The sequence below is a fragment of the Theropithecus gelada genome, chromosome 2, assembly GCF_003255815.1.
Source record: "Theropithecus gelada isolate Dixy chromosome 2, Tgel_1.0, whole genome shotgun sequence".
Taxonomy (NCBI): domain Eukaryota; kingdom Metazoa; phylum Chordata; class Mammalia; order Primates; family Cercopithecidae; genus Theropithecus; species Theropithecus gelada.
The window spans coordinates 111,555,588-111,571,957 of record NC_037669.1 but is presented as its reverse complement, the minus strand read 5'-3'; the positions used below and the strand labels follow the sequence as shown (position 1 = coordinate 111,571,957).

Genomic DNA, 16,370 nt, shown 5'->3' with positions numbered 1-16,370 from the left:
CTCAGCTCTTACCCTCCTCTGCCGGAGGAGGGGGGGAGCCGAGGGGGTGGGGAAGAGTTCGTTGTTTGTTTACACGATGTGAGCGGAAAAAGAGACCAATAAAGTTTATTCTGGAAACAAAAGGAAAAAAAAACAGGGGCGACGGAGAAAGGAGTCGGGGGCGGGGGCGTGTGGCGGGGGCTAGCCAGGAGAGGGAGCGAGAAGGAGAAAGCGGCAGTTCCGGTGCCGGCGCTGCGGCCGCTGAGGTCTCGGGCTGCTGCTGCCACGGCCGCTGGGACTGGGGCTGGGGCCGCCGGCGAGGCAGGGCTCGGGCCCGGCCGGGCAGCTCCGGAGCGGCGGGGGAGAGGGGCCGGGAGGCGGGGGCCGTGCCGCCCGCTCTCCTCTCCCTCGGCGCCGCCGCCGCCGCCCGCGGGGCTGGGACCCGATGCGGTTAGAGCCGCGGAGCCTGGAAGAGCCCCGAGCGTGAGTAGAGCGCGGACTGGCCGGGAGCGGGTGCGGTGGGAATGGGGACGGGGTGGGTGCCGGAGACTCCCGGGCGCGCCCGCCGTGTTGGGCGGGGGCTACGGGCTGGTCGTCTCCCAGCGTCGGCCCGCGGCGGAGTTCGCCTGCGATCGCCGCTCCCTCTCCCTCGCCTGCCTCTGGCCTCTCCCAGCTGCAGAGGCGAGGGCTCGCCGCTCCCTCTCCTTTCTCTCTGGCTGCCGCCTCACTCTTCCTTTCCTTCTACTCCCAGTTTTGGGGACGGGGCGGCTGGAGGTTGAGGAAGTGCGCCCAGGGCCGCCGCCCCGGCCGCGGTGGCTCCGTCTCCCGCGCCCTGCACGCCCACCCAGCCGGCGGGTGGAGGGGCTGCCGAGAGCACCGCGGCGCAAGGCACCCGGGCGCGGAACCGCGAGCTTTTCCGGAGGGGCTGTCACGCCCGAGGACTCCGGCCCCGCCAGCCTGGCGGCCCTGCGTTTGCCTCTTACTGGGTTTAAATCGCCCGGCAGGGGTATGGAAGGAACACCGCTCCCCCCACTCCCCAGCTCCCCCTCCCACCCTTCCTTTCGAGGTTGTTTTTTCCTTTTAGCTGAGACAAACGCTTAGACCTTTCATTCATAGACCTGAGACAGTGACTCATGTGACTTGTGTCTTTACTAAGTGTATTATGTGATGCCTGTTCCATAGCTCCTAAGTGGCTCGGAAAGGTAGGGTAGGGCCCAGAATTGGGCTATGTAAACACCAGATGTTCAGCCGGCGTGTTTTTGACCTCGGCTTGAGGGGTTTATTTTAGGATGCTAAACGAATAGTGATGGTGGCCAACCATGTTACCAGACGTGGGAATCGAAAGCTATTTTTTTTATGTCAATAATTGAGGCTATTTACATAGTTAAATAAAGGGTAAAGGGAGCGCAACAAGAGGGGCTTTCTAGAAAACAGTCTGCATATTCTTTAATGAATTAGAGTTGTGATTTCATCTTGGTGAAGCTTCCTCATTCCAGCACTGCGCCTTTGTGCACATGCAGGACCTGGGTTTTCCGAGCGATGTTTTGAATCGTAGTTTGTGTGGCCGGGAAGAACCCCTTAGAATACTTGGGCAGGTAAATTCCAGGTTATCTCAGGGGATCATGTCTACTGCGACTTTTGAACCATTGAGGGCAGTATTGGTCATATGTTATCCTGCTTAGAAATTGAATTTTTCTGAGTATTTGCTTACATTGCACCGTACAAAATTTATGTGCTGGATTGCGTGTTTTAAGACGACTTCTGGAAAATACTCAAAATACCGTGTTGCTAAGTTAGTTTGGATAAATCGAAACACTTTGCTCTCAAAGCAACTACAGTCTTAACAATTTAATGTGTCTGTGTATTCAGGTTTTAAGTTGTTTTTTTTTTTTCTTTTAACTAAAGCACTGAAGCTCGATTGACAGCATAGATCTCTATCTAAATATCACATGTTCTGGAAAATTTTAATTATCAGATTAACTGTTCTGCAGTGTCATCAGCCAAAATTATCTGAGGAGGACTCTGTGTGTGTGTGTGTGTGTGTGTGTGTGTGTGTGTGTGTGTGTGTTGGTGTTTTGCTTAAGTTTTTTCATCTCACATTTTGGGACAAAATAAAACTTCGTAACTTTTTTCAAAAGTTTCTTGTGCTTTTTCAAAATAGAGTACGTTGCTATTAAAATCTTAAAAAAGGTGATAAGTGATAGCATATCGTAATAATAGCATCATGGGGGAAATAACAAGAAAGTAAAGGAATATTAATATTGTATGATTGTGCATGTAAAGTTTTAAAGACATTCCTGTCAGTTTTAAATAATTAAAAATGAAACACCTATAAATGTAAAAGAGTGTTTTTATTTAAGGTTAAAACTTTTAACTAAATTGGTTATAGCATTAAGGAGATGTCACTAAATACAAATATTGTATTTAAACTGAAAAATGGCTTCATGAAAGTGTAAATTGTCATGGGCCTTGATATATTTAAAAGGGAGACTGTGAAAGTGCAGTGGCTTTACTTGCTCTGTGCATGGAACAGCCTTTCTGATAGCAGAGCTTCCTTCCTGTTAGAATAAAGTCCTCTCCATCCCAAATCTGTATCCCCTTAAAAAATAAAACAAAAAACCCCTAAACTTATAAATAATATATAACATGAAGTAGATTGTAATAACTTTTTCTCTAAACCAGTTTACTTTGTGTGCCACTTCTTCTAAGTGCCCTTTACTAAATATTTTTAAACAGTTACGATTACCATTTAAAGGACACTTGCTCTGTTGATCTGTTTATTTGAAGAGAGGTAATTTAATCCCATTTGATCTCTTGAGCAGGTACAATAGCATTAAAAGGATCATTTCTCTATTTTATTATTTTATATCTTGAATTCCAAGACAGGGGTGATTCTTTAAATGAAGTGTGTTTCTTAAGCATTATAAAATATTTTGTCTGCAGTGAAAATATTTACAATCTTAAAAATTATTCAGCTTTAGAAGTATATGTCTTAGAATGTCATGGTTTACATTTTATTAGCACAGTTATCAAATAGTTTTTCTTAAGTATTACTTACCTTGAGCTATATTAACAGTGCCATAGACAGAGTGGTATTACTATCCCTAAGAAATGGTATTCTAATCTGAAGTCAGTTGGCAGGTGACAGACTCATTGACAAAACCAACATTTGCCGACTCCTTTCACTGTATCATGCTGCGTCTAATCTCCAGCCTGTTTTTTAATAGAACTGAAGAAATTAGGGCCCAAGGAGGCTTAATTACTGAAGATCTCCATTTCCCATATTTGCAGTAATATCTTTATTTAATTTCCTTTACATCATAAACAGTGGTTTTCAATCCTGGCTACACATTAGAATAATCTAGGGAGCTTTTAAAAGTACTCTGGTCTCATCCCCAGAGATCATGATTCAATTGGCCTGAGATGGATCCCAGTTATCTGTGTTTTTGTTTGTTTTGAAGTTCACCAGGAAATGCTAATAGAAAAGAATGTAAAACCCTGGCTGTCAAGGACCTGTATGATTTGGTCCTTGCTTCTTTCTCTAGGTTTATTTCTCCTCCCTACTCCTGCAGCTCCCTTGGTTTTTTCACACACTCCTGTGCAAATACAGTTTGTACTTCCTGAGACATTTGAACACTCCATTCTCCTTCCTTGACTGGTTGACTCCTACTGATCTTTCACATCACCTCCTTTGAAAAGTCTAGTCTGGGTTAGGTGTCCCTGCTTCCTGTTCCTATAGCATCTTGTACTCCCACTGTCATAGCATTAACCTCACTGCATTGTAATTGCCTATTTCTTTGTCCATATCCTCTATTATTAGGCTGTAAATTCCATGAGGATAGGGACTCCTATCTTATATACTGTACAGTTGTATTTTTATTGCCAAGCATAGTAGCCTGTAAATTATAGCACTTGACTGAACAAATAAATATAGTAGAGACAGAATTCTTTAAAACATATAGTGATTCATAAGCACCAGTTTTTATTCTTGCCAATTTCATTTAATATTTTTGGTCACTAAAAATGTACAACCCTGAAATTGCCACACATATGAATTTCATTTGGGGACAGTTGAAATGTTATAAAATATATAGAGTGGCATTCCACCTCAGACAGATACACACACACAAAAAATGAAGATTATTATCATATATGGTACTGCACTGGAAATAAGGAGACTTGAATTCTTCCCCTGTTTCACCACAGACATTTGGACACATCTCAATCTCTTTGGGTGTCATGTATAATATAGAGGGATTGTACTAGATGCTCTACGTGGTTCTCACTGATCTAGCCTTAAAATTCTGTATCAACAGTATTGGCTTTGGAATCTGAGGCACCATGGTTCAAAACTTAGTTCTTCAACTTACTAGCAGGATTACTTTGGACAGATTTTCTTATCTGTAATGGGGGTAATTACTATTCAATAGAGTTGTTGAATTAAATGAGATAATGTAGATCCAAGAGAGTTCTTGACCTGGATCGGGTGGTTAATAAATGTTCATTTCCTTTCTCCTTAGGAGGTGTTAGATCTCATGAGTGGACTTATCTGAGATAACAGAAGGACACAGTTTACGTAATAAATCCTATTTTCCACTCTGCTGACTGTTAGCACTGCAGGTGTGATTAGGGACCAAAAAACGCTGTGACATTTGGTTTCAGTCTCTCAGAACCCCATTCCACTGTCAAACACTCAGGTGTTAGTCAGCCTGCTTGGGAAATAATTATGCCTGGAAGTTTCAGCCAAGAGAGGATAGCAAGTGCCAAGCTATTCATATATATATATATATATGATAATATGGGGGAGGGTAGAGTCTAAACTGATGAATTTACACTATGTCCAAAGATAAGTAACATCAGACGTTATCATTCTAAAAAATGGGAACAAATTAAAATTAAGGATGATTTATAAAAGAAAATCCAAAGATTTTGGTGAAATCTCTGTTCACCAAACCTTAAATCAGGAATCATTATGTAGTAATTTTCAGGTGATGCAAGAAATATAGGAAAATTTGGTCTTCTGGTCAGGACTAATTCCAGAAGATAGGCACAAATAATGTTTTCAATGTCAGATTAGCAGTTACAGATATCAGCAGACTGAAGTTGTTGATACTTTTCTCTACTTAGGAACCATATTTTAAAATTTAATATAGCGTTATATATATCACCTTTATTTATTTGGTAATATTGAAAGTAAACTTATGCAGAATGTCATATAGGTTGGACATCCCTAATCTGAAAATCTGAAATTTTATATGCTCCAAAATCTGAAACTTCTTAAGTGCCAACATGTGACCATTAGTGGAAAATTCTACACCTGACACCTTTGCTTTCTGGTGGTCCAAGGTACACAAACTTTGTTTCATGCATACAGTTATTTAAAATATTGTATTAAATTACCTTCAGCCTGTGTGTATAAGGTGTATGTGAAACATAAATGAATTTTGTGTTTAGACGTGGGTCCCCAATAGATCTCATTATGTATATGCAAATATTCCAAAATCTGAAATCTGAAACATTTCTGGACTCCAGAGTTTCAGATAAGGGATACTCATCCTGTAACATTTGCTCTGCAGAAGTTTCATGTTACCAGTCTTATTTTTATATGAATCAAATTTGCTCGCCTGAGTTTTCCTTTAAGTTTATGTGTAAGTGAATTTTATAAGTAACTTATTTGGAATAAATACTGTAATAAAAATTAAAAACTGTGGATAGGGGAAACTGACGCATTAGGATATAAAAGAGAAATATGAGGCAATATATAGTTAAAGTCTGAGGATTCAGCTTCAAGGCTAGAGATTTCCATCATTCAAAAAGATTACTCAGCTATTGGATATACTACTAATATTTTATCACTATATACCTTATTCACATTTAATTCTTTATTATATGAATCAGTTGATTCTGGTTAAGGACTTTTTAGGTGTTCTTTCTTTCCCTGTCTACCTATATAGTTCAGGGAGTTTTAAGTTAAAATACTCCTATAAAAAGTTTGTAAGTTTGTAATAAAAGTGGTGGCTTAGAGCTATCTTTTTCTTCAAATAGTTCTTAAAGTGAAGCTGTTTCTAATATGTATTAGAGAGCTCTGGTTTAGATGCCTAAAACAGGGGTCCCCAGCCCCCTGGCCAGCAGACCCAGTACCTGTCCCTGGCCTGTTAGGGACCAGGCTGCACAGCTGGAGGTGAGCAATGGGACCAGCATTGCTGCCTGAGCTCTGCCTCCTGTCGGAGCAGCAGCGGCATTAGATTCTCTAGGAGTACGAACCCTATTGTGAACTGCACATGCAAGGGATCTAGGTTGCCCGCTCCTAATGAGAATCTAATGCCTGATGATCTGAGATGGAACAGTTTCATTCCCAAACCATCGCCCCCACACTTCCCCAGTCCCTGGAAAAATTACCTTCTACGAAACTGATCCCTGGTGCCCAAGAAGTTGAGGACCACTGGCCTAAGGGACTAAATTCCCCTTCAGACTGCTACTTTGTATATGTATATAGTGGGGGGCAGATTGTAACACATTTTTGTGTCTTTTTCTGTATTGATACAATAGGAATTATAATGTGTTGCTTCCTAAGTAACATAATTAATGAGATAATTTAAATAATCACAAGTTGCATAAAACTAGGAAAAAATGTATACATACTAATTTTTATTTAAAATTTATATTTAACAGAAGCATAATGTTTCATATTTGGCCTGACAATTCTGATGTATCACTTTGGTAGTTAGCTTGATAATTTAAATTTTACTCATTTATAAGAGGTTGTGTTTTAGCAACTTTCGTATATTATTGTGATTGTTACCAAGGGGTCTGTATAATGGCCAGCATTGCCATTTGAAATAAATGAGGGATTTTTAAAATCTAAGAATTCTTACAGACTATGCCTGTCAGGTACACTTCAGATTTTAAGTATTTGTGTAGTAGAAGCCAAGGAAGTCAGTGTTGTGATGTGAAAAAAAAAAACTGCATAGGGATAGAATCATTTTGCTCTAATCATAACTCTCCTAACTCACCAGGAGTTAGCAAGGCTCAATGAACAAATATGTCTTATAAGTACAACAAAAATATAAGGCACTATTTTGAAGAGGATTTTAGACATATGTTTTTGAACAGGCAGAGACCATGTTGTGTTCATTGTTGTATCCTTAGCACACAGTGTAGTGCCCCAACGTAGGTGATCAGTAAACACTGATCTTTGTGAAACAGAATCATATTTAGAAATAAAAGTACTTTCTTATATTTCTATCAGGAGCCATATGCTTTATCTGAAAAGCAGGTAAATTGCTGTGTGCCAGTCTTAGCTGATCATTTATTGAGCACAGATTTGGCCCTTTGTATTTGTGGGTTTTGCCTCTGTGGGTTCCACTTACCACGGATTGAAAATATTAGGAAAAAAAAGGATAGTTATTTCTGTACTAAACATATACAGATTTTTTTGGTCATTATTTCCAAACAAAACAGTACAACAACTATTTATATAACATTTACATTGTATTAGGTATTATAAGTAATCTAGAGATGATTTAAAATACACAGGAGTAGGTTATATGCAACAACTACCCTGTTTTATATAAGGGACTTGAACATCTATGGATTTTGGTATCCACAGGGGTCCTAGACCCAATCTCCAATTTCCCATAGATACCAAGGGAAAACTGTATATAAGAAACACTTTTCTATAAGTTATTAATTAGTTGCCTATTTCTATTGATATGTGGAGACATTTCGGCAAAGATTGTTAGGTTACAGAGAGGCTGTGTGCTGTGGTGAAAAAAAAATTCGATCACGAATCAGAAAACATGGTTTCTCCATTCATCTATTAACTAGCTGTTTGGCCTAAGATCTTGGCCTTTCAGAGCCTATTTCTTCACCTGCAAGATTTCTAAGGTTCTTTACAACTCCCAAATGCTGAGATTCCTAGTATGTTAAAGTCTATTTTTTATTTCAGGGAAGAGTAAGTAAATCACTCCCTAGAGGGAAGACAGTCTATCTCAGTTTGTTGTGTTTTCAGAAGCTAAGATCATTTTGTCTGCCTGTTTATAAATTTGCACATATTTTAAAGGCCCTTGTGTGAAATTCTGTGGCAGAGAAAAGCTGCCATTGGAAAAGAATGGAGTGGAAGGATTTTCCCCCTCTTTCTTGAAACCATTAGTGACTTTGGAGAATAAATTTCTACAGGTGTGGTCATTTTGGTTACTGGCACTGGGAGCAATTAAATGACTGCCAGACATTGAGAGTAGGTCATCTACTGCACACCAGTTGCTAGGGTTATAAAGGCCAGCAGACTTGTCACAGCACCCTTAATAGCCACTGGCCAGCATCCTTACTTGTTAAAGACTTCTAGGAAAGTATGTTCCATAATTTCCCTTGGTAACTCATCATCCCTCTAGATGGTTTTCAGAAAGTGCGTTCTAATCTTAGAAACATAAATCTGTAGGCATGGTAAGCCTCTTTTTTCTAGGTCTGTCCTCAGTTGTCTAGACAAGTATGTGGAAAGATGACAGAAATCATTGTTTGTGATCAGAAAGCAGTGATGTTCATGCTGTTGACTTATTGTTTCTGTTAATATTCAAATTACCTTCAACTTTTGAATATTTTTTAACCAGCACACTGCTCAGGTAATGAGATATTATTTAGAGTTATTTTGAGGATGTACTCATTTTTCAACAAGCTAAGCATATTTCTGCGGCTTGCTTTTTTTTGAGAGTTCTTGCTTTTCCAAGTTCTTTTTCATGATGGACTTATGGCAGGTCTAGACCTGAAAGTATTATTGTATTTCAAAACTACTGACTGCCTTTAGCCCCACAGTGACTGAACTGTATTTTTCTCTTAGGAGGTTAACGTCTTTGGCAAGCTAAACATCCTTGGAATTTTTTGCTAAGTCAGCCACTATTTTGTGAATATAGATTTATGGAGTATATTATCAAATTCAAAGCAGCATTAATGGGAAAATTTGTGGAAAAAATATTGAAATTAGACACTACTTATAAACTCCAATCTGAAATGAAACCATACATGACAGCAGGGAAAGGAAATAATTACATTTTGGAACCCTAACTTTTATACGTATAAATATCAGTGCATAGTAATGTCATTTTAAAGGTATGTGCCTTATGAAGCTTTTCTTAAAATCTAATGGCTACTATTATTTGCAGTTGAGACCATGATAGGCAGCATCTTATGGTATTTATGAAAGTGAAATTTGTATTCTTTTTTCAAAGTATATACCAATTGTAAAAGTTGAACATGACTTTTTCAAAGCAGTTTCTATACTTGTCTTGATAATAACAGTAGTAGTAAAGCTCAAAACAGTTTAAAATATTAGTAATTTTACAGTGTAGAGACTTGTTTTTTTTTCTTCACCAGTAATGACCAGCTTTCAGATTTCTTAGTGATATTATGAGACTCCAGATTTCTTCAGAATCATTTTGAGTAAATCTACCAGTGTATAACTGCTAAAGCACAGCTAAATGTATTTTGCTATGGTCTTGTTTGTTTGTTTGTTTGGTATAAATATCAGACATATATGTTCGTTTACTCAAACTAATTTTTTACCAATCAAAATTGAGGTACGTAATCTAACAATGGGACAGGATATTTGCAGTCAGGATAGTCTTAGAAAATCCACAAAATATGGTCGGTGTAGTAGACTTCTTTAATTTTCCTTGCCTTTTCCTAAATATGTCTCATAATGGTTAAGAGCATGTTCTCTGGAGGCAGACTATTGAGATTACTAGTTTTGTAACTTTGGGCAAGTTACTTAACCCGTTAAATATTCTTCGGGTAATACATATGTCTTCATTTGTAAATGAGGGGTAATAACTACCTACATCACAATATTGTAATGAGGATAAATAAATAATACTTGAAAGCATTTAGTAAAGTGCCTCGTACATAGTAAGCACTCATTAAGTATCTGTGAACTCCTTGAGAGTAAGAACCATGTTATATTTTTCCATTTATTTGGGGGCTTTAACATGAAGTGAATTGAATCTGTCCCTTCCAAGAATTTGCTAGTGGATCCAATTTCTGGATAGTGGACAGTTAAGTTTGCCTTCAAACAAGTGTAGAGTAGTTTTCAGTTCTTTACAATATTGCTTGCTTTTTATTTGTTAAAACTTAACAAAATTTCATTCTAGCTCTAGGAATCTGAATGCTATTTCATACCTAATCCTAAGAGAAGTTAGCAGATGGATATTTAGTTTAATAGGATGAGGAATTAATGGACAGAAGGAATTAAGTAAATGAATGTACATTTTTCACATCTAGTCTGTGCTTCCTGTGGATTGATTTTCCCTGTCCATTCCTGGAATCTTCGAATTCCCAGCACTTACCTTAATAGCACCCTACCATTGAAGCAGTATTTGTTTTGTGCTGCTGGATATTTCCTTTCCCTGTCTTGTCTTTTTTTCTCATCTTTTTTTCATGCACTAAAGACAAGAGTTGTGTCATATTGTCACATAGTCCTTATATTACAAAGCTTTTAAAGAAATCTCGCGTCCTGTTTTCAAGCTGCTTGTATCTTGTTTGTCCATTCTACTTGCTATGAAGTCTTTATTGAATATAATATTTAACTCTTTTGTGTATCATTCTGTTTGTTACCTAGGACACTCAATGGACATGTGTAAACTTTACAAGTCATTTACGTAAAAATAAGGAAAGCAACCATGTGTTTTAATTATTTCCGTAAGTTCAATCTCTAAGTCTTTGCCTTTAATTACCAAATAGCTATGTGATGCCACTGATACAAGTTTCTGTGGTATTGTCTACCTGGTTTTAGTACTGTTATTACTACTTTATGTAAATGAGACTATTCGCTCATACTTAAGTTTATGGAAAATGTGTATATGTTTATGTTTTCTTCTTGCTTTTTAGCAGTTTTGGCTAGACTGCTCTTGATGGTCATGCAAGGTAACTTATTTTTCTAAAGTTGATGATTTCATGGTCTGTATTTCTCATATACCAGGATAATAGTAAAATCTACACACTTTAAAAACTACATATGTTGTTGTTAATATATATGGAGGTTTCTTTAGAAATTATCTGCGATTTTTGTTGTAATTGTTTTCATTGTTGTGTGCTTTGAAGAATGATTTTTATTAAGCATGCTTCCAAACTTTTTTGTACATGTAAAACTGCATGTAATTTTGTCTGTTTTAGGGGGTGATATGTACAATGAAAAAATAACATGACATTGGATTGCCCTGGTGCTGACCAAGAGTTTGTTTCCATAGTATGGGATTATGGCTGATTTAGGCATTGAAGTTAAAAATTTATTACTTATTATTAAATGACATCACAAAGAGTTATAGTTGAAACCCATGGAATTAGTTTTCTTGATTTTTCTATGTGTACATACAAATGTATATATTTTGAATTCCCACAAACCCCAACTTTAATATAAATCTGAGGAGGGGGAACATTATGGACTTCATATATGCTGCCTCCCTTATTCCTCACAATAACACCTTGATACACATGTAATCACTTCATTTCCAAGATTGGGAAAATGAAGTCTCACATCTAATTAGTACAGTGGAATCTCATTTATTTTACGTGAAATCAACTGTACCTACTCAGTCAAACATAAAAATGTGACAAAAATAATACAGTCATGTGTAGCTTTACAGTGGCAATATGTTGTGAGAAATGCATCATTAGATAATTTCATCATTGTGCAAATACCACAGAGTGTGCTGACACAAACGTAGATGGTATAACTTACTAAACACCTAGGCTGTCTGGTACAGCCTATTACTCCTGGGCTACAAACCGGTACAGCTTATTACTATACAGAATACCATAGGCAAATGTAACACAATGGTATTTGTATATATAAACATATCTAAACATAGACAAGGTACAGTAAAATATGGTGTGAAAGATTTAAAAAATGGTATGCATGTATAAAGCACTTACCGTAAGTGAAGCTTGCAGAACTAGAAGTTACTCTGGGTGAGTTGGTGAGAGAGTGGTGAGTGAACGTGAAGGCCCAGGACATTACTACACACTACTGTAAACTTGATGAACACTGCACCCTTAGGCTACACTAGATTTTTTAAAAAGTGAAGTAATTGCGCTACAATGTTACTACAGCTATGACGTCACTAAATGATGAGAGGTTTTTCAGCTCCATTAATCTTACGGGATCACTGTTGTATATGTAGTCCATAGTTGACCAAAACATTGTTATGCAGCATGTAACTAATGTAAATATTACAAATCACATCTCACTACTGAGCTTTTGCTTCAAAGTAGATAGGTGCTTAAAGATAAGAATTTGCCGTCCCTTCAGTTGGTCTCAGTGCCTAGGTCTAGGTATGTACATTTTGCTGTGTTGAGTGTGATGCTGTTATTCAGACATGTAATGTTCGTACAACATGGCCTCTAATATCCAGCCTGTAGTGCCCAGCCAAAGAAACAGCAGTTTGATCCTGTGCTGGAAGAGAAACTGCTGTTTGGGCTTGCTGAGCAATTGTATAGGTCTCCAGTGTGGCCTGCAGATGTGGCAACAAGAGACTGTCATGTAGTCTCTTTGATATACACACGTGTGCACCCCACATGTAAGCCTACACCCTTTTAAATTCTACACATATTTTATATATCGCATATATAGTTTTGTTGTTCTAGATTGCTGTATGTGCATTATATCTTTGTGCAAAACACAATTTTGTACAATGTGGTATACAAAAACCACATACATTGTACTTTATGGATGACTTGAGATTTTTCAAGAAAAATGTCAATTCTGTACAATCTCAGACTATGTTTATTTGCACATGCTCCTTTCTAGAACATGGCACCCCAGAAATATCTCTTTCAGTTACTAGCTGTTTAGTACCAACTTTTCAGGCTCACAAACCAGTGGTTTGTTCAATGTTACATAGTTAGTAGGCAAATTACTATTCTGGTTCTGATCTAGAATTATAAGCAAATGTCCCATTTCATTGCATCAGACCTTCTCTTCTTCCCCGGTGTAAGAGAGATCAAGTCTTCTTGGCCCAGTAGCAATGTCTTCTGTCCAGCTAACAAGAATGGCACAGGAGGCTCAGGGTACACTTCTCATTACAAGGCCTGGAGGGAAGTGCTTCTCCACACAGAGCAGGTAGGACAAAAATTGAGTGTTTGCACAAAGCGAGTGATTATTCCATAAGGAGGTGAAAGTAACACATAGATTTATCACCTTATTTACATTTTCTGTCTTCTTCTCTCTAGGCAAAGGGGGTAACAGAAACCTGCTCAGTATTTTTATAAAGTAAATTCTGCCTAGTATCGTTGAATTTCCTTTAGCACATCCATAGACATACAGCAGAACAGATAGGAGAAAGAAACATAAATAACAGGAAGTGCTGGGCCATGCCCGCCTGTAATCCCAGCACTTTGGGAGGCGGAGGCGGGTGGATCACTTGAGATCAGGAGTTCGAGACCACCCTGGCCAACATGGCAAAACCCCGTCTCTACTAAAAATACAAAAAATTAGCTGGGCATGGTGGCGTGTACCTGTAATCCCAGCTGTCAGGAGGCTTAGGCAGGAGGATCGCTTGAACCCAGGAGTTGGAGGTTGCAGTGAGCTGAGATCATGCCACTGCACTCCAGCCTGGGTGACAGAATGAGACTGTCTCAAAAAGTAATAATAATAAAGAAATAACAGAAATTCCAGTGGTCACAGGACCAGATGTTGTGAGATCGTTGTAATTCCAAATATTCAATTTCCATATTGTTCTAATATGACTTAAGTAATTCATCTGGGGAATGAAACAGATTTTTCAAAAGCGCCTTCAGAATTTGGACTGAGAAAATATCACTATATGTGTATTTATATTTTTTAAAAAAGTAGCTGAGTGATTAAACATTATTTCCTGTTTATTCAGTATACCCTATAATTGACAATGTGGTAGACCCTAGGTATATAATGGTAAACAACACAAACATACCTTGTGATTGTATGGTCAAGGTTTTCCTTGAAATATCTCTTTAATTACTCTTAAAGTACAATGTATATAGTTTTTATATATCACCTTTACAGAAATATACATTTTATCTCTGTATGAAATATACAGAAATCTAAAACATAAAGTTATATATGCAATATATATAATACATGTATTTAAAACAGTGTGAATTTGTGTATACGTACACACGTATCAAAGAGAATACACATGCACGAATGATAGTTTCTTGTGGCCATATTAAGCCATCTTTGCATTTTAAGGATAATTTCTACTTGTAGATAAACACGTTATCTAAACACATGTTGTAGAGTCACACTCTGCCGCACCCATCTAATTTGTCGTATTTTTGGTAGAGGTGGGGTTTCGCATGTTGCCAAGGCTGGTCTTGAACTCCTGGGCTCAAGCAGTCCGCCTACCGCAGCCTCCCAAAGTGTTGGGATTACATGCCTAATTTAGACATAATATCATACCCAGCCTAGTATGATAGTATTTCATTCCTAGGAAAACCAAGAGCAACTGAGAAATTATTAGAATGAATAAGAATTATAGAGTAAACAGATGTAAGGCAAATATTTAAAAATCAATAGTTCTTCCTTATAATAGCAATAATTGTTTAGAAAACAGAAAACCATTTAGAACAGTAACAGAAAATATAAAATTATAAATGAGCCAATGTGAAGAAACCTAAAACTCTACTGGGATGTTGGAGGGTACAGGGAAAGGAATGTCATGTTCCTGAATGGGAAGTCCAACAATTACAGATACCCGTTTTTCTCATTAAATTACAGGTTTAGCCTAATTCTCTTCTTTAAAAAAAAATATGTGTTTGAGAAATTACCAAGGTAATTTTTAATTTTGTCTGAGAAACTATAAACAGATAAAAGTGAGGTATCTTTTGAGTGGAAAATGAAGGACAGAGGGCTAACCCTGTGGCTTATTAGCTATCAAAATATACAGTACAATTAGAGTAAATGAAAGAGTTGAAAACTGGCATACGCATTGATGGTAAAGTTGGTAAAAGGAAATAGAGATCCCAGAAACACTCTAAATACGATAAAGAAGTCATCAGAAATTAGGAGAAAAAGGAAGACTTAGTATTAATGTTTTTGAGAGTATTAAATACTTAGGAAAATAGACATTTGAATCTTTATTTCATCTTACATACCAAAATAAAGTCTAGGTAAGTTAAAGAGTAAATTGAAAAAGAGTATTCTTATGCCTAGTGTCATTTTAAAAAGATGTTTATGTGAATGGGGAAATACCTTCGAAAGCTTCAAGAATTGTAAGTACTCAAAAGGGGAAAGATCATTCATTTGACCCTCAAATAAAATATTGGGGCATGGCGAAAGTGCCCCACTAGTCCAAGCTACTCAGGAGACTGAGGCAGGAAGACTGCTTGAGCCCAGGAGTTCAAATTCAGCCTGCTAGCAAGACTCCCTATCTTAAAAAAAAAACATAAAAAAACTCTCTCACCTCCTTTCCCCGCAACCCCCATACAAGTGAACAAATTAAAAGATGTACGTACCAGAATTAGAGTTCTGCAAAAACTCAATAGATGTCTGTCTTTAGATTTTTACTACAAGTACTTTCAAAAGCACCATGACCTATATGGATGAATGAGCAAAGAATTTGAGAAGTTGGGCTCATTTACTAAAGAGGAAATGCAGATACAAGCATAAGGGAAATGTTTTTCCCTGACAGGTAATTGAAGAAGTGAAATCTTAAGATGTAGTGATTGATTTTTTTTTTTTTTTTTTTAACTTTTTGAGTTAGCAAAAGTATTTTTCTAATGATGTTTTTGCTGGTGAGGGTGCCATCAAATGTGCTTGTCCGTTTATTTCCACTGGCAGTCTAAATTGGTTTAACCCTTTTGGAAAGCATGTGAACAATTTGCATGCCTTTAAAGTCAACATACCATTTAACCCAATAATTCTCTTTGCAGCATTAGATATAATTACAACAGCTTATGTATTTAACAAGTAAACTTTTACATCTCCCATGGAAATAGCTTGTCATAGAAAATGTTTATGAAGAGTTTACAATAATTTGCAGAAATGTTTTTGTAGTGAAAAGATACAATATTATATGTACTATGTGAGTACAAGTATACAAAACTATAGAAAACAAATAAACCAAAAATATCCAGACAAAAAAGCTGTAAGAGAATACATAAAATGTGGTAATATGGTGTCTGAGGTACATTTTCTTTTGATTTCATCATTCATCTGTGCACCACTGTGTTTCCAGTACTTACAGAGCACAGTCCCAGGCCCATAATAGACATTTCAGTCAGTGCTTAAGTGAATAAATTTCTATAATAAACATGGGTTACATTTACATTGAAAGAAATATGAATACAATTCCCATCCAAGTTAAGAAAATGAAAAGTGTGGGAAGCACTCTAGAAAGGAAACTGATTAATACCTTACAATTAGATTT

The 16,370-nt window shown here is 37.5% G+C and overlaps 1 protein-coding gene across 1 annotated transcript in view; it reads left to right on the top strand.

Annotated features, from left to right (window-relative positions):
• The first annotated feature begins 209 nt into the window (after positions 1-209).
• PIK3CA (phosphatidylinositol-4,5-bisphosphate 3-kinase catalytic subunit alpha) overlaps positions 210-16,370 on the top strand; it is a 91,982-nt gene continuing 75,821 nt past the window's right edge. The window contains exon 1 of the mRNA XM_025376489.1: positions 210-462. The gene's annotated coding sequence lies outside the window, so the exon portion shown is untranslated. The remainder of the gene's footprint in view (positions 463-16,370) is intronic.